The 26701-nt window shown below is 49.4% G+C and overlaps 1 long non-coding RNA gene across 1 annotated transcript in view; it reads left to right on the top strand.

Moving 5' to 3' along the window:
- LOC129482324 (uncharacterized) overlaps positions 1-26701 on the top strand; it is a 108022-nt gene that overhangs the window by 68559 nt on the left and 12762 nt on the right. The window contains exon 5 of the long non-coding RNA XR_008657663.2: positions 21417-21511. This is a non-coding gene — a long non-coding RNA (uncharacterized lncRNA). The remainder of the gene's footprint in view (positions 1-21416; positions 21512-26701) is intronic.

The raw sequence follows: 26701 nt of genomic DNA, 5'->3' as shown, positions 1-26701 counted from the left end.
ACCTCTTGGCTATTGTGAATAATTCTTCTGGGACTATGGGTGTTCAAATCCCGACTTCAGATTCTTTTGGGTCTGTATCTGTACATGGTTTTTAATTTTCTGTTTTAACAGCTTTATTGGATGTATGCGTATTAATATAAGAAGTAAATATACCTGGCTAGGTGCGGTGGCTCAAGCCTGTAATCCCAGCACTTTGGGAGGCCGAGGCAGGTGGATCACGAGGTCAGGAGCTCGAGACCAGCCTGGCCAAGATGGTGAAACCCCATCTCTACTAAAAATACAAAAATTAGGTGGGTGCGGTGGTGGGTGCCTGTAATCCCCGCTACTTGGGAGGCTGAGGCAGAAAAATTGCTTGAACCCAGGAGACTGAGGTTGCAATGAGCCGAGATCACACACTGCCCTCCAGCCTGGGTGACAGAGAAAGACTTTGTCAAAAAAAAAACATAAAAATAAAAATAAAAAGAAGCAAATATATCTAACCTGTAATGAGTAGCACTGTATGCCTGGCATTGTTCTAGTTCTTTGATCATTGTAATGTATATTTTACAGTTGGGCAATTGCTCTTTTTTGGAAGAAGGTGGAATATCAGTTGTAACAAAGCCATTAACTAACTAAGCTGCCTCTACTTTCTTACTCCTGACATATTCCTCAGCCTGAAGCAACATGACTCCACCCCCAGCACCGTGGAAACTGTTTTGGCAGAGGTCACCAGTGACCTTCATGTTGCCAAATCCAGCAGAGACCTTTAGGTCTCTTACTTGCTACTGATTTTGACCCTGTTGACTATTCATCCTTCTTGAACTTCTTCACCGGCACCTGGGACACCACCACTTCCCCCTGTTTCCTTTTCTCCTCTGTCTCTTCGAAGGGTCCTTTCCCTCTGCAGACCCTCAAAGGTGGGCACTTTTAATAGCTGTCTCCTTGAGTTGCTGTTTTTCTCACTTGACACTGCCCTTCCAGATGACTCCAGGTCTTCCATGTCACTGTAGTCACTGCCTGTTGGAGCCGATGACTTCCAAATCTCTACCTCTAGTCTTAGGCTCCACCCTGACCTTCAGTCTCACATATCCAGCCTATTGCATTTCTCTCTAGAATGCTCCAGTTATCTTAGCCTTAACGTGTCCCAAGTGGAGCTCATTTTGGCACCTCCCCCTGACCCACTGCCCAATCTCAGCAAATGACATCACAGACCCAGTTGCCTAAGCCACCAACCAATTGACCGTCTTCCAGTTTATCTTCAGACCTCACCTGTCCCACCTCCTTGCTGCTTCTCAGGCTGATCCCTCTTTTCTATTCCTTTTCCTCATTCCAAATTCAGGTCTCATCCTCCCTTGCCTGGAGTGTTAGAACTAGCTGTGGACTGGTCCCCCTCTCTCTAGTCTTGCCCTATTCAAATACATCTTCCACAGCTACCAGATGGATTCATCTCAAACACAGGGCTGACCATGTTCCCTCTATACTTAAAACTCCCTATGTCTTCCTGGCCCCTGTAGGGTACAATCTGAACTCTGAGAATGGCATTTACTCCTCCTCCTGCCGCATCATCACCATTGCATGGTCCATCCTTCCTGTGAACATGTGCTGTGTTTCTACCACGCATCAACAATGATGGGCAGGGTGCTGGAACTGGAACTGGGTGCAGTGATGAGAAATCAGACATGCTCTGGCCTCACAGCCGGAGGGGAGAGAGATAGTCACCCAAAAAATGTAGCATCACTCAGTCTGGTCCATTGCATAACGAAAAAGAACCTGGTGACAGAGGAGCATAGAAGGGGTAGGACTCGGGGGCGGGGTTAGAGCTCTAAGGAAAGGGAAAGGCCAGTGCCTGATCTTTCCTGGTGGTTCTGTACTCTCTCACTCTGCCTTCAAGACCCATCTCTTCTCCCTCTCCATTAATTCAGGCCTTCTTGATTTCTCACCAGGATTGCTTTAATGTCCTCCTACATGATCTCTCTGCCTCCATCTCTTGACCCACTTCACCCATTGGTGCCAGAATGTCCTTTCTAAAACCCAAATCAGCCAGCCTGGGCAACATAGTGAGACTCCATCTTTACAAAAAATAGCAAAACATTAGCTGGGCTCGGTGGCATGTGCCTGTAGTCCTAGCTGCTTGGGAGGCTGAGGTGGGAGGATTGCTTGAGCCTGGGAGGTTGAGGTTGCAGTGAGCTGTGATTGTGACACTGCATTCCAGCTTGGGTGACACGACAAGACCCTGCCTCAAAAACAAAACAAAACAAAGCAAAAACAAAAAAGCTCACAAATCTGATATTATTGCCCTTCAGCTGACAACCCTTTGATGACTGCTACAGGAAAATGTCAACTTCTTGGTGCTGAGACCCTTCACAGTTAGGTTTTCTTCTTTCCTACCTAAGCTGACCTCCCCTCCTCACCTCTCTTCCTCTTAGACTGCAGCTCTGCCCCACTGCTCATGAGATCCCGAACAGGGCATGTGTGTGTGCATCTCCACACCTTGGGCCATGCTGCCCTCATCACCATATTGCTCCTTCTGCCTTCTCTGTTTCCTGCTTACACGTCAAGTCCCCTCTTTGTGGAGCTGCCTCCTCTCTCTCAAGAAGGATGTATGGATCTGGGAGGATGCAGGATGCATTTCTGTGCCTTTAGGGCTCCTTCTGTGTCCATCTTTGCGGAGCCTGACATGCCACAGTTTGCTGGGCAGCCTCTCTCCCAGCCTTAGTGAGCCTCTATGTGGAAAGAAAGATGTCTGGTTCATCTGTTTAATGCTGGGCCATGCAAGGGGTTTGGCAAGGAAAACTCCTTGGTAGCTGTTTACTGAACACAGGATTCCAAAATCTGACCCTGTCCCAGAAGAGAAGGCACGGCCCCAACTCATGGAACTTTCAGTCTGTCTGGGTGGCACTGGTGGACCAGCCACTCTATTCTCCATTTATGCCTTACTAGGTGACTCCACTTTTATTTAGGGCAGCAACAGGCAGCTCTTAAAGAAAAGAAACACATATTCCAGAGCTTTGGGAGGCCAAGCAAGAGAATTGCTTGAGACCAGGGGTTTGAGACCAGCCTGGGCAACATAGCGAGACCCTGTCTCTATGAAAAATTTAAAACAGTTAGCCAGGTGTGGTGATGCATGCCTCTAGTCCCAGCTACTGAGAAGGCTGAGGCAGGAGAATCGATTGAGCCCAGGAGTTCAAGACTGCAGTGAGCTATCATTGTGCCACCGCACTCCAACCTGGGCAACAGAGAGAGACCACATCTCTAAAATGAGTGAACAAACAAACTCTATTTCCCAAATTCTCCTAAAGCCATGGGTGTCCATGTGATGTGGTCTCACCAGTGAGCTATAAGCAGATGTCTCCTGTATGGGGATCCCAGAACAGTTATTATTATTGTGATGAAAACGGACAAACTCCCCGGTAGGCCCCATTTTGCCCTTTTCCCTTCCCAGTCTTCCTGTCTGGAATGCTGCCCTGTGAGCAGGAGGGAAGAAGCCACAACATGGATGATGGAGCAGGAGGGGAGTCGGAGCTGGGGGCCCTGTGTGGGATGAGAAGTTTCCATTCCATTCAAAAGGTGGTGAAAGCCACTGGAGGGTTTTAAGCAGGGAAGTGGCATGGCCTGATTTCCAGTGTACAAAGCTGACCCTGGCTGACTCATGGTGAGTGCATTGGGAGGGCAAGAGTGAAGGCAGGGGCCTGGCCTGGGGGGTCCACCCTCCTTCAGCCTAGAGGCACCAGTTGCCATAGAGATGCCCATTGGCCTGGCCATTATGGTCCCTTCAGAGCCCAAACATTGCTGGAAACTTTGCCCAGGAATGTGATACCTGGGGCTGCTGAGAACACACCAAGCCATGTTTGCCTGTCCATTTTGCAGATGAGCAGTACAGACCCGGAGAGGCCTAAGGCTGCTTAGCTCTAAGATAATGGCTCACTCACCCAGTGCTTCTAATGTGGGGCCTAATCACTTGTGGTTAGAGAGGGAGCCCCACATTCGATCAGGAAAGGGTGGGGGCTGCAGGTAAGGGAGGGCATCATTGATGCCCAGGAGACAGACTTTAGTCCAGCAGTGAGGCGGTGCTGGCCCAGATTGGGGTGGCCATGGGGAGAAGGAGGAATGTGGATAGACTGGGATGTGCGCTGGGGGTGGGATGGTCAGGGACTTGCTGATCGCTTGGGTGTGGGGGATGAAGAGGGGAATTTGAGCTAACTCTGGGATATTTTGCTTAAGCACCTGAGTGTGTGGTGGTGTCATTGACAGAGGTGGGAAGTCTAGGGAGCAGGGAGGAGGAGCAAGTTTGCGGGAAAAGCTAAGAGTTTGGTTTTAGCCATATGTATTAATTTTGAGATGGCTCCTAGTCATTCTTCTGCAGTTGAATACACATCTTAGGAGTTCCAAGGAACGACCAGGACTGGAGATGGAGGCGTGGAGTCAATGACAGAGACCTGGTATTTGATGCAATTGGATGCGATGAAGTTATCTTGGGACCACTAGGAAAGAAGAAAAGAAAGAGGCCCAGGGATTCGCCCTGAGATTATCCTGCACATAGGGGCTGGGACATGTGGCAGAGTTGGCCGAATAGACTGAGAAGGAGCAGACAGGGAGTAGGAAGAAACCCAGGAGAGGGAGCAGTGGAGGCCAAGTACAAAGCATTATAGGAAGTGGGAAGAAGTCCTGAATCAATCACTGATGAAAGGTCGAGTGAAAGGAAAAGAAAGTGAACTGGACACTTAGGGGTCAGTGGTGACATGATGAATGCTGAATCAGCTAAGCTATGGGGACAGAATGCCCACTAAGAAAGTGGAGGCAGGAGGTGCAGACGATTTTTTAAACACTTTTTGCAGTGAAGGGGAGCAGAACATTGAGATGGAAGCTGGAGAGAGAAGTGGAGCCCAATGGAGCTGTTCGTTTATCACAGGAGATCCTAGAGCAGCCTGCTGTGGATGACCTAATGGACAAAGAGGAAGCGATGTGCAGAAAGAGGAGGTATCTACAGTTCAGATAACAGAAGTGGGATCCAAGACCCACATGGAGGGAATGGCCTTGGGCAGAGCAGTGGCCTTCATCCACAGGAGCAGGAGGGAGGCTGCCAGGTTTCACGACGGGAAGATGACTTTTCTGATTTATGCTATTTCCTGAGCAAAGCGTGAGGCAAGCGAGGCTGGGGGTAGTGAGGGGTGTGGGGAGAGGAGAAAGGCTGAGACAGTTGCTCTGGAGAATGGGATCGTGCAAGACAACTGTAGCAGTGCTGTGGAACAACACCAGGGCCCTGTTGAGATTGCAGGCTATGAATTTAGAGGAAGCCAGTTTGTTTTTTCTCTACCTTTGTTTTGCTGTGTGGGTGCAGGCATTGAGTAGGTGGGTAGTTGGATTTAACCCAGGTTGAACATGGTCTTTAAGTATGAAGAAGTAAGGGGAGAAAAGAAGATGAAAGATGGATGTGATGGCAGAGGGCTGATGGTGGTGACAGAGGAGGGTGAGGGGTGGGAGGGCTTGGTGAAACGGAGGAATCACTTGTCATCTGGAAGGATGACAGGTGGTCTCCTGGTGGGATGTTTGAAGTGGAGATTGTGTGGATGGTGCCGTGTTCATGATGGTACAAGATGTGATGCCCGTGGGAGTAGGTGGGGAGGAGGGTGACAGATGGTTGGTCTGACCTGGTAGAGGAAGAGAGAGGCCCCAGTGCTGGGTAGATCTGCAAAGTGGATGTTGAAGTCACCAAAACTGATGATAGGATGAGGGTGGGGAGGAAGACAGGGCAGATGTGTCAGTTAAGTCTGTGATGAACGTGAGGTGCAACCCGGTGGGGCAGTGGTGGGAGGAAAAGTCTATGGACATGGATTCAGAGAGGATGGCCCTTCGAAAGGGAAAGGGAGGGCAAATGTTTTGGAAAAGGCAATCCCAGGGTCTGTCGGGGCATGGGAGAGGAAACAGGGGAAACTGGTGTGTTGGGGGCAGCCAGGTGTCAGTTAGGGAGAGTTGAAAACAGAGGCTAAGGGTATGGGCAGCTTGTGATGATAGGGTCTGTGTCCCCAGCACCGAGAGAGGGTGCTGTTCCTGGAGGCTGGAGGTCTCAGTTTCTGTGGGAGGCTTAGATTCCACATCTCTGTGGTTTCAAGTTCCTCAGAAGCAAAATGGTGTCATGGTCACTTTTGAGTGGGTGATAGGATGCTATGGGATGAGGGGTGTGGGCTCAGCCCTGGACTTGCAGGAGCTTTCTAGCTGTGCCTGGGCTGATGGGCGTGGAGTGCCCAGCCAGGCAGACTCACCAGTTGGTAGTAGGAGGCTGATGGCCTCACTTGTGGTGGGAGGCCCCGCCCTCCACGCTGTCCAAGATTTGCAGGTAAGAGAAGAAACACATTTCGAAGGCGATTGAGCACTGGACACCGTGCTGTGGCTTGGCAGGCACCCGCAGCACAGGTGTGTGTGTAATTGTGTTACATGGGAAGATGCACAAAACCACCAGCCCTGGGCTGGCCTTGAGGGGGGCAGGAGCAGAGAGGGGCTGGGCAGAGGTGGGACCGGGACATTACCTTCTTGCAATGGGAAGACACCTCAGGGCACAAGCCCAGATTGGTGAGAACATTTGCATTTCTTTAAACAAATGCCAGAGAGATGGGGGAAATTCAGCCTAGTGGCACCAGTTTCCATAGAGATGCCCATTGGCCTGGCCCTTATGGTCCCTTCAGAGCCCAAACATTGCTGGAAAATTGCCCAGGAATGTGATGCCTGGGGCCGCCGGGAACACACCACACCACCTTTGCCTGTCCATTTTGCAGCTCAGCAGTACAGACCTGGAGAGGCCTAAGGCTGCTTAGCTCCGAAATAATGGCTCACTCACCCAGTGCTTCGAATGTGGGGCCTAATCACTTGTGATTAGAGAGGGAGCCCCACGTTCAGTCAGGAAGGGGTAGGGGCTGCAGGTAGGGGCGGGCATCACTGATGCCCGGGAGAGAGAAGAGGCTTCCTGGAGGAAGCGGATCTGAGCAGGACCTGGGCGGATGAGCTGGATATGGAGAGCTGTGAGGATAGGCAGGGTTTTCCTGGGGGAGGGAATAGAGTGGACAAAAGTGTGGCAGTGGAACAGTCAGCATGGTGCTGGGACAGTGAGGTGTTTGCTGAGTCTGTTTTCAGGCTGCAGAATTAACTGTTCGACTTGGCTGCTTTTGCACAGCTGGATTTAGGTAACCTCTTAGGCTGCTGTCAGCCCAACTACCTTCTTTAGACTCTAAGCTCTTTGGCTGGAAAGGAAAAGACTGTTCATCTGGTCTGCCCAGGTGGTCTCACTTAATCTTCTCATTAGCTCCTAGGAGCAGATGCTCTTGGCTCCATTGTGCAGCTAAGGAAGCTGAGGATCCACTGAAGGCTGAGGGTGTGACCCATCCCTCCCACTGCCTACAGGGCTGTGGACAGAGCTAGGAGCATACGTTGTGCACTCCTGACTGGGCATCCAGGAAGAGAGAAGACTCAGATAATCCCAAGGGCATCCCCTCAAAGTCTGATGGTCCTCTGCCCCTCTTTGGGGCTGTCTTGTAGAGCAGCGGGAAGAGCTATGAAGTCAGAAGCCCAGGCCAGGACTCCAGCCCTGCCCCTTACTGGCTGGACGACCTTGGACCAGCCAATTCCCTCTCTGCCTCTGTTGCCCAATCTCTAGCATGAAGGGTTGTGCTGAACAATCTCCAAGTCCATTCAGCTCTATAAGCTGGGGCCACTAAACTTCATTTTTTGCCTCCACCCTGCTCGAGGCTGAGAACTTGGTTTGTGCCTTCCTCTGGCCTTCCTCAGCCATGGATTTGATGCTTCTTGGGTCTCCTCTTACTCAAACATGTCAGAAGCTGAGACCTGTCTCAACATAACCTCATGCCAGGGGGTATTGTCTCAAATGGGCTCACCTGTTGGTCCCAGCCCTATTCCTTATGAGCCTTTTGAATCTGCATTCCCCACTGAAAGCAGACATTCACCCAATCATGCATGTGATAGATGCTCTAGGGCTGTGATACTAGCAGCTGCCATTGACTGAGTGCCTACTATGTCAGACACATTCCATATTTTGCATCTGTACACTCTTCCTGCCAGGAATGGAGTTGTTTCCCTGTTGTGCTGTTGACAAACTGCAGCCCAGAAAGGTTAAGTGACTTGACTAAGCTCTCACGACTTGGAAGTGGAAGAGTGGGGATTAGAACCCGGAACTCTGTGACTTCAAAGCCTGGGCTCCTGCCATGTGACATATCAGTGAGATGCCCGTTCCTGGCTGGGCCCTAGGATCCAGAGACATCACATCAGTGACCCTGCCTGCCCACAGGGCACCTTCAGTAGCTTCTCCTCCTCAAGCCTAGGAGTCTATAATCCTGGGCTATTCCCTTTCTGGGGCCACTCCCCAGAAAGGACAATCAGACCTCCTGGGTGGTCTTTCTGTGGCATCGAGTGGACAGGGGCCTCCCTCTCTGGCTTGGGCAGGCAGGAGTGTGCTACTGTCGTCTCTAGGCAGCCATCGGATGAATAACTGATGGTGATTAGCTAAATCATAACATCGCTCATGCCATGCATAAGTGATGAGCCAACTGGTGCCAGGCCGCGATGAGAGGCAGTGGGCACCCCCACCTCACCCCCCAGCCCGGAGAAGCCACCACCGCGCTGCCTCCCTGTGTTATCTGGCACATCAAGTGCTGCGACAATGAATATAGATTGACCTTATTATAGCAGCCGGCTGCTGGTGCCAGGCGCAGCCAGGCATACTTTGCACAAATTAAAGGTGTCAGCATGTAATTTACGGTTCATGGTGAAAAGGGGTGGTGGGGGTAGGGGAGGCACTGAGGCAGGTAGAAAGGAAGGTGGGCTGGCTGTGGGGCTGGCACCAGGAGCCCAGGCGCTAATGACAGGAGGTGCAGCCATGGTGTCATTTTCATCCCGGTTTGCTCATTTTTAGCTATTTCTTGCTCAAGGGGGCAGCCCCCTCTCCTGAGCTCTCCCCGACATGCTCTGTGTGCATGTGTGCGTGTGTGTATTTTTCAGCTAAATTACTGGTTTTACCTGAAGAGCATAAAGTAGGTGTGCTAATTTACGGCTCGGTAGATAAAGCCGCAGTGTGCAGAGCTGTCTGGGAAGCCTGTGATCTGACATCATTTTACTAACACACCCGAGAGCAGCTTGACACATCGAGTCGGGCCTGTGATTAAAGTTGTAGTCTTCTTTCCCCCTCCCTTTCTCTTCTCCAACACGGAGAACAGATTAAACTCTAAGTAATAGATCTCGGTTTTCTTGCCATCCCACTGATATACACAGTACACAGTTTGACACAAAGAGTAAGTTATACATCACAAACAACAGCCTCTGCTCTTTACCGCCCAGAATTAATTTTCCATTTGCTACGCTTCCCTCCTCTCCAAGCCCATTTTCCTGTCCAGCAGGGCTCTCTCCTCTCTTGAAAAGGCAGGGGAGGAGAAGTGCAGGTCGGGCTTGGAAGAGGTGGCTCAGGACAGATAGTTTTACCCTTATAGTTTAAGGATGAAGAAACAGAGACCTGGAGAGAAGCGACTTCCTGATGTCGCCCTTTGTGTCTGTGGCAGTGGTGAGGCTCAAACCCGTCTTCTGGTTGATGAGCCAGGCCCCACCTCCCACGCCCAGGCAGCAGAGGCTGCCCGAGGAGCTGCTTGTTTGCCCTGCTATTCCCGGCAACCTGCCAGGCAAACTGTCTCTGCTTCTCTGCCCTGCTCTGTGCCCCAGGAGGGGACCTCTAAGGGCTGCCCATGCCTCTGACCACTGCCTGGGCTTGGCCAGCGGGAAATACCAGAATGAGAAGCAGCGATGGGAGGAGAGAGGGGCTGGGCTATTTTTCCTCTGCTGCTCCCTCTGGGATGCGCGTCTCTGGGAAGAGCTGCCTCCCTCTGTGACTGCGCTCCTGTGGGGCGGCCCCTCCTCCACGGCCCCCACTCCTGCTGGTCTCTGGCCATGACATCCTGCCCTGCCCTGTAGATGCGGGCTGCGGACAGCTGTCAGCTGTTCTAGTCCAGGAGTCTCCCCACCCCTTTTGGATTTCCTTACCCCTGCCCACCTCAGTCACCAGCCCCTCCCTCTGTGTCTCTTCATTTGAGCCACCTGGGGGGAATTCTGTTTCCTATGGGGACCCCGAATGATATGGGGTGGACCCGTTCTTTATTGAGGACCTACGCTGGCAGCCATCTGCCTAAAGGCACACACTTGAAGGAAGGAGTCCAGACCTCCCAGGGTAGCACGCATCCCTCTGGGAGAGTCCACCATTCACCCGGCTTGCTTTCCTGGCCACTGACACCCCTCCCCAAGCCACCGCAAGTGCTTTGTACACCACCTTAGTGGAGGGCTCACATGTGGCCCTGTGAGGCAGGGTCTGGCTAGGCCCTCTAAGGGATGTGGAAACGGAGGCCTAGGGAGGCTGGGGCTCTTCCTTAGGGTCACCCAACCTTGCACAGCAGAGTCCAGTTCCAAATGTGGGGCTAGCTGGCTCCAGTGCTGAGCAACTTTCTCTGTGCTGTGTGGGAGGTTCATCTTGCTCATGTAGCTCACATAGAACACACACACACACACACACACACACACATGTGCACACATAGGCACAAATGACTAAATGCTTTTAAGGAGCCATAGGAGAGTATGGGCAGGGAGGCAAGGCCAGAAGTGAGGAGGGTTAGACGTGGCAGGTAGGGCTGGGTAAATCCAGGAGGGCATTTTGGAGGAGGTAAATAAGTCCTGGAGATGATTGGAAACCGCATGGAAGCATATAGCCAGGAGCTCTCTAACCACGCCTCAGTAGACTGGTTGCATTGAATCACCAGGTTGGGTGGGGTTTAGGGGTGTGCTTTAAAATTAGACTCCCAGGCCTCATCTCTAACATATAGAATCAGAATCTCTGGGGATGCAGTCCAAGAATCTGTTTTGTTTTGCTTTGATATGCAACTAGTCGTGGGAGCCACAAGCTCTTCCCACTTCCCCATTTTATGTGCTGGGGAAGTATGTAAAGGAAGTACAGAGAGGCCTAGGGACTTGCTCAGGGTCTCCCAGCAACCAATTCCAAAGCCAGGGCTGGCACCCAGGCCCCTTGGTTCCCAGCTCGGTGCTCATCCGACTGCTCATTCACCCTCGGGCTTCTCAGTGGGCAGGGTGGAAACACAGCTTCCTTAGATGATGGTCTCAGCCTCCTCCTCCCCCCGCCCCAGCCACCCTGCAGCCGGTTCTCAAGATGGCAAGTGGGGGGTGGATGAAGGTGGTGGCAAAGCGAGAAAGCGCCTGGAATAACACGACATTTTGAAATGTGAATCACTGGCACTTTCTGTTTTCTCCTGCTCCCCCTCTGCACCCTCCCATTCCCCGCCCCCACCAGGCACTCTCTGAGCTGTAGGAACGCTAGGCCTGGACATCCACCCAGCGTGTGGAACCAGCTGGGGAAGCCACCTGCGTACAAGAGTGGGTGGAGTCTGAGATGAGAGCAGAGACTGGGGGCTCTGGGCCTACTGCTGTCCCTTCTTGCTGTGTGATTTTGGGCAAGGCACTGCACCTCTCTGGACCTCAGCACTGGGATGCTCACCATAAGGCTTGTCAATACCCTTGGGCTGCCACATGGTGGGGGTGGGGGCCCTGCAATACCTAGTCTATCCTGAATCCCTCTTCTGCCCTGCTGTCCTGACATTCCATCGCTCGTGTTCCAGTCTTTTGAACCCTGAGTAATGGGAGCCCAGGACGGTGCTGGTGGGAGGGAGCTGGGAAAGGGGGAAGCTGGGGAGGGGGCAGGTAGGGCTGCCGAGTGGAACAGGGGCCACTCAGCCACTGAATGAGTGTCTGGACTCCCACCCCCAGACACCTCCTCCACATTCTCTTGACTCAGGAGCTAATGATTCAAAAACAGAGGTCAGCTCCTGGCTCCATGGTGACATGCAGGTACAGAGCAGAACAAGCCAATGGTACCTTGGACCTCAGGGGGCTTGTGCCCTCTGTGGTGTGAAAGGTCATTGGGCATTTCTTCAGTGCCTCCAGCGCCAGGGCTTCCCCTCAGGCACCAAGGAGTGAGTTGACTCTGTGTGTGTTTGTGTCCCCATCCCCAGATCAGGCCTGACTCACCCCGTGTCCCCACAGTCCAACACAGTGCTGGGTGCACAGCAGGGGCCCCAGGGACATCCCTGCATGGAATTTGTGCTGCCTGGCCAGGACCTTGTCAGCCTCAGCAGGCAGGAGCCTTGGTCCCAAGAGGGTTGCCTTTGAGCAAGGCTTTTTTTCAGGCCCTCAGTGACCACATTTCTAAAATTGTGGTAGTGGCCAGGTTCATAGGCTGAGGAGCTCTTTCTGCTCTCCCTCGCCACAGGGTCCCTCTGCCTCAGCAGGAGAGCAGGCCAGAGTGCAGAGTCTGAGTGTGAGGCAGATGTGCATACGCAGGAACTCAGACAGGGCTGGCACATAGCAGCTGCTCAGTTAACGTCTATGAGGGGAAGAAAGGAGGGGGAGGGAAGAGGCAGAAAGAGGGTGAGGCTGGTGTGTGCAGCCCCATCAGCTGGCTCTGTGCCCATCTGATCCCTCTTGACCCCCTAGCTGGCTCCTGCCCACCCTCCTCTACTTCCTCCTGTGGCCTTTTCCCCTCCTCCTGAGAAGAAGATAATGCTGGAGGAAATGGTGGGGAGGGCACTGGAGAAAGCTCCCTAGGAAGTGGAGCTCTGTTCTAGAGACTAGGGAAATTGGGCCATAAGTCTCCAGAACTCCCTTTCTGAGGAGCCCTCCATATAGCAGGAGGTGCTCAAAGCTGAGTGTCCCAATCCTGAACTTGGCAAACGACCTAACCCTAACACCCCACTGACGGTGTCCCAGGTGTAGACCCCTGTCCAGCTAGGAGGGACAGTGTTTAGTTTGCCACTGAGTGAGGGTGATGGTGTGGGGTGGGGCTGTAAGAGAGAAATGCACCCCAGGAAGTGGGAAGCCAAGAGTGGGGAGAGTTCCATGCCCAGGAGCCCAGGGCCCACTTGTGGCTGCTCACGCTCACCAGGTTTTGTCACCTGCCACTGGCTCCTAACCATTGATCAAAAACAGTCCTCTGTTTGCCCTTACGTGTGACCGGCCTGTGGTCAGAGCACCCTACCCAGGCTGGGGTTGGGCTGCACGAGCATCCTGGCCAGCCCTGCCCCAAATGAGACAGGAAGTGCTCTGAAGTGCCTCTGTAGCTGATGGGGGCCGCTGGAGTGGGGGGACCCTGCCGGCAGCTATCTGGGAGAGTTTGGCTTACATTTCAAGGTCAATTTGTGTTTTCAAGGTCAATTTCTTCCTCCTTGTTACCTGTCCCTCTTGTTTCTCTTAAAGGCCATCTGGAAAGAGGATATGGCCCAGAAGCATTTCTGTTCTCTCTCCAGACCTGAACACAGTTCCCCAAGGGTGTATCATCTTGGCTGGCATGGTGGGTGGAGAGGGTATGGGGACAGGGTGGGCACTAGCTTAGAATCCAAGCCACAGGGGCTTTAAACTCAAGAGAAAAAAATGTAGAGAACTACAACTAGGTCATTTTACCAATGAGGAAGCAGCTTCTAGGGAGGTGAAGTGACTCACCTAGTGACTTCAAAATAAAAAATTCCCATTTCACAGATGAGGAGACAAAATCATATAGACAAAATGTGAACTGCCTAGGCTAACACCATAGTGGCAGAACTCTGGCTGGACCCAAATCTCTGGGTTCCTCGCTTCCTTCCATCCTGCTGGACAGCTCTGTGTGTGTGATCTGTTGATAAATTAGTTACGCTTATCTCCATTTACAGATGAGGAAACTGAATCTCAGAACAATGGCATACTTGGCAAATAATGACACCTTCAGCTCTGCTTGAGATCAGATGCAGCAAGTCCAGGGGAGGCCCAGGTCCCAGCTCCTCTAGGAAACCTGTCCTGACTATTCTAGGCCACATGGAGTCCTTCCTTCTCCAAAGTCTTACTACACTTATTTTGAGGAATAGAAAAATAATGCTAAGAAAGAAGCAAGGAAACATTTGTACAATTCTCATGGCACGCTGAGTACTGTGCCAGCACTCACGGGGGCCTAGGACCACCTTGAGCAGGACTCAGGATGACGCTCATTTTACAGGTGAGGAAACTGAGGTTCAGAGGGCTCAGGTCCCCACCCGTGTCTGTATGACTCCCAAGTTCAATGCGCTTTTCTCCGTTATTCAGCCCCACATTCTCCTCCTCTAGAATCATTTCCTGAGTGCTTTCTTGTCTCTGCAATTTGACTGTAAGCTCATCAATCATAGAGATCATGTCCCTGCTTGCACCCCATGCAGCTGACCTAGGCTTGACCTCTGCAAAGGGTCAGCACAGACTCTAGGCCTTGAGGAGGCAGAGACGGGGCAGAGGCAGCAGGCCGGGTCCAACTCCCCTCAGCCACTTCCTAGCGCAGTTAGGGCTGTTAGTTTATTTCTCAGAACCTCAGTTTCTTCATCTATAAAATGGGGTGGTACTAACCATGGAGTCTCAGGCTCACTGAGTGAAGGTGCGGTAAGGTAAGGAGCTTTGAGTGTCAAGAGCCGAGTGTGAAGCCTGGCACATAGTGGGTACGTAATATGAACTGGGATTACTCTTGTCAGCTTGCTCATTTTGTGGGGCATCTCTGGGGTGCCCTCTCACCCCCAGCAACTATGACCCAGCCTTCCTTTCCTGGAGGAAGCCTGCCTCTCCCTGGGCCCTGTGTGTTTAGGGGCTGGATCTGGCTGATAGGCACACAGGGGACTGTGTTTCTGTGTCACTCACTTTGGGTGGTGGCTGTGAACACTGCAGTCTGTGTGTCCCTGCCCTGCCTCCAGACTTTGTTAACCCTGAGAGCTGAGGGTTTGTTGGTGCTTCCAGACACCCAGAGGGAGGAGAGGACCTCAGCTGAGACACCGGTTTCCCCTGGTTAGCCTGCCTCGAGCTAGGGAGAAACCCTTCAAGATGAGCTCCCGGCTTCAAAGCCCAGCGAGGGTGGGTGGCTGACTACAGGGGCAGAGCACAGCCCAGGAGATGGTCGCTGCAGACATGCTGCCAGGCACATCTCAATCACCACCAAAGCAGTAGCTGCCAGACCCTCTTTTGATGGAAGAGAGACGTGGAGGTGGGGAAAAGAGAGCCTCCCAAGTCAGGGAGCCAGGGGTGGGATGGGGTGAGCCATCTGCACGATCTGAGCTTCCAGTTAAGTTCTCCCAGTCTTTAGTATTAAGTGGCAAGGGCTCCCTTGGATGCTCAAATCAAGCAGGTATCTCGAAGGGGAATTTGGACCTGTCTGGGGCAGGAGTGCTGGTACCCATGGGTGGTGTTTTCTCTGCACTGAGTTATCACCTAGCTGTCCATACAGCCCTGCCTACATCCCGCCCTTGCTCCTTTAGCCCCAACCACTCTGCACTTTCTTCTGTCCCTTGACTAAACCAAACACATTCTTTCCCCAGGCCTTTGCTTTGACTGTTTCCTCCTCTCAGACAGCTCTTCTTCTGACCTTATGCAGGGCACCCTTTCTCATCAAGACCACCCCGCTCATGGGGGCCTCCATTCCCCAGGGCAGGTGACCCTCTTATATGACCTTCATGGCCCATAACTCCATTGGTAATTATCCTTATTAGATTGTGTCTTGCTTTTTTTTTGTCCTCCCACTGCAATGGAAACTCCCCAGGAGTTTGGATGCTTCATCTCTGCTGAGACCCAGTGCCTTGCACTGACGGTGCTCAGGAAATACCTTCTGAATGATCAGAAGCCCCTGCCATCTGCTAAATTGGATCTATGATGACAGAAGCCGAGGAATGTGAGGTTCATCTAGAGAGTTCTTGTGAATTTTCCAAGGGTATGCACGATACCTAGCTCATTAGATTCCAGGATAATCCACAACCCCTCCTTCACTCAGAACAGGTGAAAGTACTGAGACCTGGAGAGGGGCGGGATCACCATGAAGGTGACACACCTGGCTGGAGGGGCAGCAGCAGGAGTGTGGCCCCTTCCCAAAGCTGCAGGCTTATGAAACTAAACATAAGGAGGGCACGTTTTTGCCTGGACGTGGAGTCTCAGCCTCACAGGTCCTGATGGGGCCAAGGCCCCTATGGTAAAGCCCCTCCTGCTTGCAAACAAGGATGCTGAGACTGAGGGAGGTGCATGGCTGATCAGAGCTCCCACCACAAATTAGAAGTAGTCTTCAGATTGTAGATGCATCTGTTTCTTCGTATGCCAGGCCGTTGGGGAAGTCAAGCTTGCCGATGTCCACATGGGGCTAAAGAGGTCTCAGAGGAGGATCTCAAAAAGGATCCTGAGGACAGAGGCCAGGTTGCATAGAGCCCATTGGTGGAAAACCTGGTCAGGGATCACTACAAGGGAGGAGTGAAGAGCAGTGGCCTCAAAACTTTACAATTAAGAAAAAAAAATCAGACCACACCGTCATCAATATATGTGCCTGAGCACCGTCAGTGCAAAGCATTGGGTCTCAGCAGTCATGAAGCATCCAAACTCCTGGGGAGTTTCCATTGCAGTGGGGGGACAAAAAAAAAGCAAGAAACAATCTAATAAGGATAATTACCAATGGAGTTATGGGCCATGAAGGTCATATAAGAGGGTCACCTGCCCTGGGGAATGGAAGCCCCCATGAGCGGGGTGGTCTTGATGAGAAAGGGTGCCCTGCATAAGGTCAGTCAATATAAAACATAATATATCTTTGTTCATTCACTATGTACATTCAGTTGTAATAATATGTATGAAAATGTGCAAAAATAGAAATTTTGAAATGAGATTTTAAAGCATATGTAACATTTCTGTTATTTTCTTCCCATATGACAATGGTGCCCAGCCCTGGGCCTTAGGGCACTCCCTTTGCAAAGCACTCATTAAGAACATGTGCTTTGGGGCCCAACAGACCTGTGTTTGAATCCAGAACTTTCTTGTCATTATCCGTGGCTTTAGGGCAGCTTCTGGGACACAGTCTCTTCCTCTGTAAAACGGGACAATAATTCCTACTTTGCTCTATGCTTTAAATGAGGTAATACTTAAACGGTGCTTGGTACCGGGCTTGGCAGCCTGGAAGAGCTCATATATGGTAACTATAGTGATTATTATTACCATGATCAGGCTCATCCTTGTTTGCTAAAATTAGTGAAACTCAACTCTAAACACCATGGACCCTCAGGCTTGTTTCTTGAGCTGCCCCGTCCTCACCAGAGATGCCGGGTCACCGCTGAGTATAAGGCTGGAACTAAGATGACAGTTTCCCTTGGCCGAATACGATGCCCCCAGCATTGATGCAGACGGACCTGGAACCTGGCTAAAGAAAGGCCGGCTGGGCGTCACCAAGGATGGGGCTGAGAGGCAGGTCAGATTTCAGCTTTCTCTGTGTTCCTTTTGAAATAATTGAAGTGTCAGCTTGGGTTCATGGGCTGGTCACGGTTTCCATCCCTCCCTAACTTCATAAGGCAAGTCCATGAATTATACAGTGCTGGAGCAGACGGTGCTAAGTAAGGATGTATCACAAGCCGGGCTTAATAAGGACACTCCAGCTATTCTTGGAAGGCATTTGCAAGTCAAAAATATGGTGCATGGAGATCTGATGTCGACTTCACATTCTGAAGATTTCAGCTAGGTCAGCATTATTTTATGTTAAATCCCATCAAAACAAAAAAATAAAGAAATAAGGAAGTGGTATAGTACATTGTTTTGCTTTGCTTTTGATTTGAACTTTTTAGTAATAACACAAATGGTCAAATCTGCCTACCTCCTCCCACACACCCCAACCCCATCTCCCATTCCCACACCCCCTTTAAGTAATGTCAACACACATTCTCATGGACTCATATGGTGTGGGTAGACATTGCCTTGCTGTGGAATTAGAAAGTATTCCTACCATTATAATTTTGTGCTAAATGGTGAGAAGATAAAAGCTTTCCTATTTTCTTTCTTTTGTTCACCAAGCTTTCGCATGACCCATACCTGCTCTTTTCTATAACATGTCCACGTGTTAAAAACTCAGCCATTTATCAAAAAAATAGGGACTGACATCTATTTAAAAAATTAAATTGCGCTGGAGGATAGGAACCAAGAACCACAGTAAAAGCTGGGAGGCTTTTCTGCTGTACTCCAGGAGGGTGGCTTTTCATCCAAAATGCCCCAAGAGAGAGGGCTGACCATTCTGGATGGCTCCTTCATCACTTCCTGAGAATCAGCTGCCTCCGTAGGAGATGCTGGGCCCTGTAGTGCAGGGATCCCACTTAGACTTCCCTTTATGGGTTCATATGTGGCTTTGTTTATAAACACAGTATTTCAGGGGAAAGGCAAGCAGGCATCCCGTGCCAGGAGGTGAGGGAAGCACAGAAGCAGGAATATCTAAGAGGCCCCTGCAAACCTTTTCTGGCCATTGATGGCAAAAAAGGATCAGGGTTTCCCTAATTCACCTCTTTGCAACCTGGAGAGCCACTAGCATCTTTGTGTACACAAGGGCCAGGTGTATTTTGGGAATCCTTAAATGTAAACCCAATACAGCAGCGATGAGAGTATTTATATCAGCAGCAAAGTGCGGGAACAGCCTGTGAACTGGAAGCCTCTTGGGCTGGAAAAGTCCAAGTGCTCAAAAGAAGGCAGGTAGACCAGCATTTCTCAAATTTAAATATGCCCAAGAATCCCCCTGGGGAATCTTGTTTAAATAAAGACCAGGATTCTGCAAAGGGCCTAAGATGTTGCATTTCTAAAAGTGCCCAGGCAATACTGCTGCTCATGCTGGTCCTTGGACCCCACTTTGAGTGGTGAGGGTGTTGGCTAGGTCCCTGTTTCCAGGAAGGCTTGTATTCAGGTTACTGGGCTCAGGTGCTGTGATGGGGGTTGGGGGGACGTGGTTTCACGTCTGTCTCCAGATTGTGCCTTAGATGGACATGATTGGCTCATACAGGGTGGTGGCCAGGGGGTGCTGGGCAGGCACGGGCATGGGACAGAACACAGGACCATGAGTCAGGAGAAATGGATTCTCCTGGCACCACCTGGCTCCCCTACTCAGCTGTGGAGTAGTAGAGAGTATTTGATGACATGGAGGTCATTGGCAGCTTTCATAAGAGCAGATATAAAGTCTGTAGGATGGGTTAGGTCAAAAACCTAAGTGTAATGGGGTGCGTATGGTAGGCTGACACTGAGTAAAGAAAGTGAGGGACCACATACACATAGATGAGTTTGTGTAAATGGAGAACTTCTCATTCTGAAAAGATACACAAGAAACCATAAACAGTGGTTGCCTTTGGGGGGAGAAACTGAGAAAGAAGATACGTGGAGCAAGAAGAGCCTCCCTCCAATTGAAACGCTCACTTCTCTGACCACAGTGATTGGTTCAGTGGGCTTGGACCTGTGACATGCCCTTTTCCAATCAGAGTGAGTCTCTGGATATTTGTTGGACTGTGTTGTTCTCCATCTCATTCCAATGAGACTCACTCGTCAACATCTGCTGACATCTGCCATCCAGTGTGGTGTTCAGACAGTTGTTCCCCTCCTGGCTGGCATCAGCTGGGACATGACAGTGTCCTCATCTGATCTCACAGGACATCCTCTCCCGTTGTTGTGAGTCCCCTGCGAGGCTCTGCCTTTCAGGTAACCCCTCTGCCCCGCTCCTTGTGGGCATGGAGAAGCCCATCTATTCTCTCTGCACCAGGCTGAGGGAGTGGCACTCTCTGGGTCCACATGTCTGGGCTCCTCCACTGGACAGGGAGCTCCCTCTAAGGTTTGTTATCATCCCAAGGCCCCTCCTTTCTTGTTTCCCAAACTGGCCAGAGATTTCTGGGTCTGATACTTCCTGTCCCACTGAGATTGGACCACAGGAGGAGTCAAGCATGTGATTCCTTGTCCCCGCCTCACATATCAGTAGCTCCTTCTGCTGCTCTCACCTCTGCCTCCGCCCACCCCACCCCTCTTAGTTATCCATGTCTAATCTCGGCAGCATGGCAGTCTGGTTCTCCAGCTCTCCTTTTTCTAATCTAGATTTTATGCCCCAATTCCTTCAGAGCTTTGCTTCTGATGATGCTAAAACTAGGCTTTTAGAACTGAAAAAAAAAAAAAAAAAAAAAAAAAACAGTTTTTGCAGATCAAAAGCCTTATCTTTCAAGAACTTGCCTCTGCTATGAGTACCGAAGTTCTATTTTGAAATGGAAAGAGTTGACTGTTTCTCTTCTCCTTACATTCCATGTTCCTGATCTAATAGTCCTAATCTTGCTCGAGGCCAGGCACCTTCGCCTTGGGTACATGGGTGTGGGAAGTATGATTGTCCTGCTGTGGCATCAATGGCCCTTCAGCTCCCTGCAGCCTTCCTAAGTTCTGCAGGGGAACAGGAGAAAACAATTTTGGAGTTGAGGCACCCAACTAGTGGCAGAACTAGTCCCACTTCTGCCACTCAGTTGTTGCGCGATCTAGGGAAGTCGCTGAATCCTTTTGAACCTCGCTTTGCTTATCTGCAAAATGGGGAGAGCAACAACCGCCTCTCAAGGTTGTTTCAGGATCAAGGCAGTTAACATATGCGAAAGTGCTTTGCAAATCACAAAGTATGGTGTAAACATGAAGCATCATTACTTTCCAGTGGTCTTAACTTCTTTGTGTAGTTTTCCCTGCCAAAAACTTCTGTTTTGAGCTCACATGGCAATTTGCTCACAGAGCCATGAACATATTGTATTGTGCCGAACTTATATTTTAACATGTCTGCTGGCTTCTTGCACTGAATGTGAGTGCTTGGAGGGCAGGGACCACACCTATGTGATCTTGGCACCTCTTGCCTTCAGCCAGTGTCTGAAGTAGGTGCCCAGTTTGTGTTTGTTGATGAAGGGGTGGACACTTAGCAAGTACTCAGTAGATTCATGTAATATAAATAAATAATTAGCCAGGAGCGGCAATGGGCTGGAACTTCTGTAGACTAGTGGTTTTCAACTGGGAGCAATTTTGTCCCCTTCCTCCCAGGGAGTATTTGGCAATCGGGAGATGTTTTTGGTTGTCATAACTTGGGGACTGCTACAGATATCTAGTGGGTAGAAGCCAGGGATGCTGCTAAACATCCTACAATGACCAGGACAACCCCCTGCAACAAACAATTATCCAGTCTAGAATGTCAAGAGTGCCATTGCCTAGAAACCGTGCTGTAACCTCTCTTTTTAAACAGTCCTGAGAAATAAGTCCTGTGAGTCCAGAATTGGAAGGGAACTTTAGACTTTGGGTTTAAAAATGATGTCTTGATTATCTTTGATGAATGGAAGGGGGTGGAGATATGGTGGCTAATGATGAAGATTCTGAAAATTATTACTAGCTGGGGGTGGGAGAGGAGAGAGACTTTGGAAAATGTCCAGCTGAAGAAGAGAAGAGGGTTAGCATCAGACAGGATAGGGTGGGGCCCTAGTGTGCTGGGAGGCACTGAAGGAACCTCTGAGTAGAGAAGTTAAGCAAGTGTGCTGAGCTCTATGACTGTCCATCAATTCCCTGTCCTCCTTCTGCAGGAGGCACCTGTTGAACTCAGGCATGGGCATGTGACTTGATTTGGTCAATGAAATGTGAGAGAAGTGACATCCACTTTGAGGCAGGCACTTTCCGAGTGAGTATGTACTTCCTCATGTTCCCCAGTGTGGTTGCTTAGCCAGCCTGGGCCCCAGAATGAGATAACAGCAACATAGAGCATGACCTGTAATTGCCATGAAGATGAGAGAGAAACAGACCTGGAATGCCTTGCACCACTGCAGTTTTTTGGATTATGTTTTATTGCACCATAATCTATCCTATCTTGAGAATGTATTATATTGGGGCTGATGTAGATAGCAATCCTGTGTAACTGAAGATCAGCTCATCTTTCCTTTCCCCTTTGAATTGGTTTGCACAGGGATCTCTGAGGTGTCTTGGCTAGAGAAGACAAATGCCAAGTGACTAGGACCCCTAACTGTTGTCAACGAAAAAAGTCAAACTCTGTAATATTTTTGGAGGGGTTTATTCTGAGCCAAATGTGAGTGATCAGTGGACTGTGACACAGCTCTCAGGAGATTCTGAGAACATGTGCCCAAGGTGGTCAGGCTACAACTTGATTTTATACATTTTAGGAGGACATAAATCGTCAATTAATATGTGTAAAACGTACATTGGTTCAGTCGGGAAAGGTGGGACAACCTGATTAAAAGATTTTCTCATTGGTAATTGGTTGAAAGAATTATTATCTAAAGACTTAGAATCAATAGAAAAGGATATCTGGGTTTACGATGAGGGGTTGTGGAGACCAAAGTTTTACCATGCAGATTAAGCCTCCAGGTAGGAGGCTTTAGAGAGAATAGATTGTAAATGTTTCTTTTCTTTCTTTTTTTTTTTTTTTTTTGAGATAAAGTCTTGCTCTGTTGCTCAGGCTGGAATGCAGTGGTGCAATCTCGGCTCACTGCAACCTCCACCTCCTGGTTTCAAGCGATTCTTGTGCTTCAGTCTCCTGAGTAACTGGGATTACAGGTGTCTGCCATCACGCCTGGCTAATTTTTGTATTTTTAGTACAGATGGGGTTTCACCATGTTGACTAGGCTGGTCTGGAACTCCTGACCTCAAATGATTCACCTGCCTCAGCTCCCAAAATGCTGGGATTACAGGTGTGAGCCACTGCCCCCAGCCAAGAATAGACTGTAAATGTTTCTTATCAGATTTAAAGAGTCCTCTATCAGTAATTCCAAAAGGGAGGATGGTATAATGAGGCATGTCCAGCTCTCTGTTCCCATCATGTCCTGAATTGGTTTTTCAGGTTAACTTTGGAATGCCCTTGGCCAAGAGGAGGGGTCCATTCAGATGGCTGGGGGGGCTTAGAACTTTATTTTTGGTTTATACTATCCATCTGCATTCTCAAAGCTCCAGGAGGCAGGAGCCATGGTGGGTCCAGGGGAAGGCAACTGACACTCCAAAACCCCCTTCTCACTGCTGCTTCAATGCCAATTTCACAGAAAGATATATGATGGTTCTATTTATTTAGTTATCACAAATGTCACTATTATCACAGATGACATTAATTTTTAAAAGAAAAGGAAGAAAATATGTCACATTTCTGTTTTGCACATATGCTGATTGAATGAAAAGTTTATATCAGATGCCAACTTAAAATAAGGACATATAAATATTTAATTGTTTGTATGTATGTATACATTGCCGTATACACAATATTTATCTATACAGCTATAGAGCACAGATTCTCAGCTGAGGGGTGATTTTTACTTTCCAGGGAGACATTTGGCAATATCAGGAGACATTTTTGGTTGTCCCAGCTGAGGGCTTGGGGGTACTCCTGGCATCCAGTGGGTAGAGGCCTGGGATGCTGCTAAGCATCCTTCAGTGTACAGGGCAGTCCATATTATCTGAACTGTGCTGGAGTTGGGAGAGCCTGGCCTGGATGTACATCTAGAGCCAGGAGTTCTGGGGCTGTTTTGTGTGAAGCCATTAAGGCTGGCATCATTCTCCAGAGCATCACTGACACACATCTACTTGATTCATTTCACATCCCCACCTTGGCTGACTCATCTAGAAGAAACCACAAGTCACAGATTAGCGAGGGGACAGCCCTCACAGTCCTTACAGGACAGCCTCGATGGCACTGGGGTTCCCCTGGGAACACACATGGTCAAGCATAGCTGCCTTGCTCAGCTCTCAGGATGACAACTATTTACACCTCGTGTGCTATATAGCACACCTGGGATGGGAGTTGCAACGGTGGAAAGGTAACGGTGTAGGAGGAAGGGAGTGAGAAGGGGAACCAGAGAAGGGAGGGCCAGTCATGTTAGTTTTATGAAGATATGACAATTAGTGCATCATTTAAAACATTGCTCATAAGGACTGCTTAGGCACAATTTGTCTATATATGAAGATAGTGAGATATGTGATTTTATAGCTACAGCTATATGTAGTGTGTGTGTGTGTGTGTGTGTGTATACACACATTAGTAATGAGGTGAAACATTTACTGTCCTAACAGCTGGAACTAACATTCCACATGGAATGGGAACTGACTTTGAGACACTTTCTGAATAAGTCAGTGGACTGGAGAGAGAGACATGGAGGGCAAACGCGCCAGCTGGACTCCCAGAGAATAAGCTAGCTTGCTGCTGAAGATGGAAACCTTCTCACTTTTGCTCCTGAGATGGGAGATTAATGAAAAAAAAACAGAAAGGAAACAAAAACAGAGAAAAAGGAGGAAGACAGTAGCCAGAAAGATGATGAGACGCTAGGATGCTGTATGGGTGGCAGAGCCCGTGAGAAATGTGTGGTGGGTTTTGGGGACGGGGTGAAGTGGGAAGGCCTTTAGGAAGCAGAGTGTGGTGCTACTTTGCCACTTTTCTAAGTGGGAGAGAAAAAAAGAATGAGAGTGTGGCCCTAGAATGTTTGTCACGCAGTGTGCTCAGAACCTTATTGGGATGTCTTTCCTGTCCTGTCTGATGCTCTATGTGGCAGGTTTGAGCTGCCCAGGGAAGAGACTCAGCCTCCAGGGCCCTCTCTTCCTCTCTTCCCCTGTGCCCTACTCCATACCTCCACGTGGTGCATGAGGGAGGGCCCAGGAGGCCGAGGCCATGCTGGCACCCTAAGCTCTGGCCTAACCAAGTGAAGTCGCAGGGGAGACCTTGAACCATAAGGCAGGGGTTAGTGTTTCCAGCCACACGGATCTAGATGTTAAGGAAGCTAGGGAGCTCCAGCTAACAGGTGGGGAACCAGACTTACTCCACCAAACGATTAGACCAGATGCCAACTCATTTCCAGATCTCATTGCCAAAGATACCAGAAAAGCCCTTAGGTAAAACAAAGCAAGGAATCGGAGGCAGACACAAATCCACCAAGTGGAAAATCCACACACTTGCAGCAATGACACTAATGCTTTGAAGGAGGCAAACTCCTCAGACTTGTCACATATTTATTTGCAGTTTCAGTCTCTAGAGATTCCAGAGTCTGGGATCTGGGTTGGGGTGAAGGGAGGCATGGTTTTGCCACAGGCTGCCCTGTACTGCTGAATTCTCCTGCGCATGCTCAAGTGCTTGCAAATGAAAGGTCATCTGGGCCTTGATCAGTCGTGCGGCCTGTGGATGGTGAGTAGCCTGGCAAAGGCAGAGGTCTGTGAGGTGGGGGCAGTGGGGCTCCGTGGGCAGGTTTGTCCATGCCTGAGCACCAGGTCCCTACTCTAACACAGGCACACCACAGAGATATTGCAGGTTTGGTTCCAGACTACCACAATAAAGCAAATATCACAATAAAACAAGTCACACAATTGTTTTGGTGTTCCAGTGCATATAAAAGTTATGTCTGCATGATACTCTTGTCTATTAAGTGAGCAATAGCATTGTCTACAAAACAATGTACATACCTTAATTAGAAATACTTTATTGATAAAAAATGCTAACGATCATCAGAATCTTCAAGTCATCATAATCATTCTGCTGGTGGAGGGTCTTCCTTCAGTGTTGACGGCTGCTGACTGATCTGGGTGGTGGTTACTGAAGATTGGGATGACAGTAGCAATTTCTTAAAGGACAAAAACAATGAAGTTTGTTGCATCAATTGACTCTTTCTTTCAAAAAAGATTTCTCTGTAGCATTTGACAACATTTTATCCACAGCAGAACTTCTTTCAAAATTGGCGTCAATCCTCTTAATCCCTGCTCCTGCTTTATCAACTAAGTTTATGTGATATTCTAAATACTTTGTTGTCATTTCAACAATGTTCATAGCACCAGGAGATTCCACCTCAAGAAACCACTTTCTTTGCATATCTGTCAGAAGCAACTCCTCATCTGCTGAAGGTTTATCATAAAATTGCAGCAATTCAATGTCATCTTTAGGCTGCACTTGTCATTTTGTATCTCTGCCACTTCTGCAGTTACTTCCTGCACTGAAGTCTGAAGCCCTCAAAGTCATCCATGAGAGTTGGAATCCACTTCTTCCAAACTCCTGTTAATGTTGCTATTTTGACCACGTCCTATGAATCACAAATGTTCTTATGGCATCTAAAAGGGGAAATCCTTTCCGGGAAGGTTTCAATTTATTTTTCCTAGATCCTTCCAAGGAATCACTATCTATGATGGCTAAAACTTTAAAATAATTATTTCTTAAATAATAAGACTTGAAAGTTGAAATTACTCCTTGACCTAAGGGCTGAGAATGGATGTTGTGTTAGCAGGCATGAAAACAACATCAATTGTACATCTCTTTATACATCTCCATCAGAGTTTTTGGGTGACCTGGTCCATTGGCAATGAACAGTCATATTTTGAAAGGAATCTTTTTTCCTGAGCAGTAGGTCTCAAAATTGGGCTTAAAATATTCAGTAAACCATGTTGTAAACCAATGTGCTGTCATCTAGGCTTTGTTGTTCCACTGATAGAGCACAGGGAGAGCAGATTTAGCATCGTTCTTAATGGCCCTAGGATTTGGGTAATGGTAAAGGAGGAGCATTGGCTTCAACTTAAAGTCACCAGCTCCTTTAGCCCCTAATAAGAGAGTCAACCTGTCCTTTGCCATGGAAGTCAGGCATAGACTTTTCTTTTCTTCTTTTTTTTTTTTTTTAATTATTTTGAGATGGAGCCTCACTCTGTTGCCCAGGCTGGAGTGCAGTGGCATGATCTCAACTCACTGCAACCTCTGCCTCCTGGGTTCAAGCAATTCTCCTGCCTCTGCCTCCCGAGTAGCTGGGACTACAGGCACATGCCACCACACCCGGCTAATTTTTGTATTTTTAGTAGACACGGGGTTTCACCATTTTGGTCAGGCTGGTCTTGAACTCCTGACCTT

Source organism: Symphalangus syndactylus, chromosome 5 (genome assembly GCF_028878055.3).
Source record: "Symphalangus syndactylus isolate Jambi chromosome 5, NHGRI_mSymSyn1-v2.1_pri, whole genome shotgun sequence".
Taxonomy (NCBI): Eukaryota; Metazoa; Chordata; class Mammalia; order Primates; family Hylobatidae; genus Symphalangus; species Symphalangus syndactylus.
Note: the sequence above shows the minus strand (reverse complement) of the source record. Positions and strands in the feature narration are given on the sequence as shown.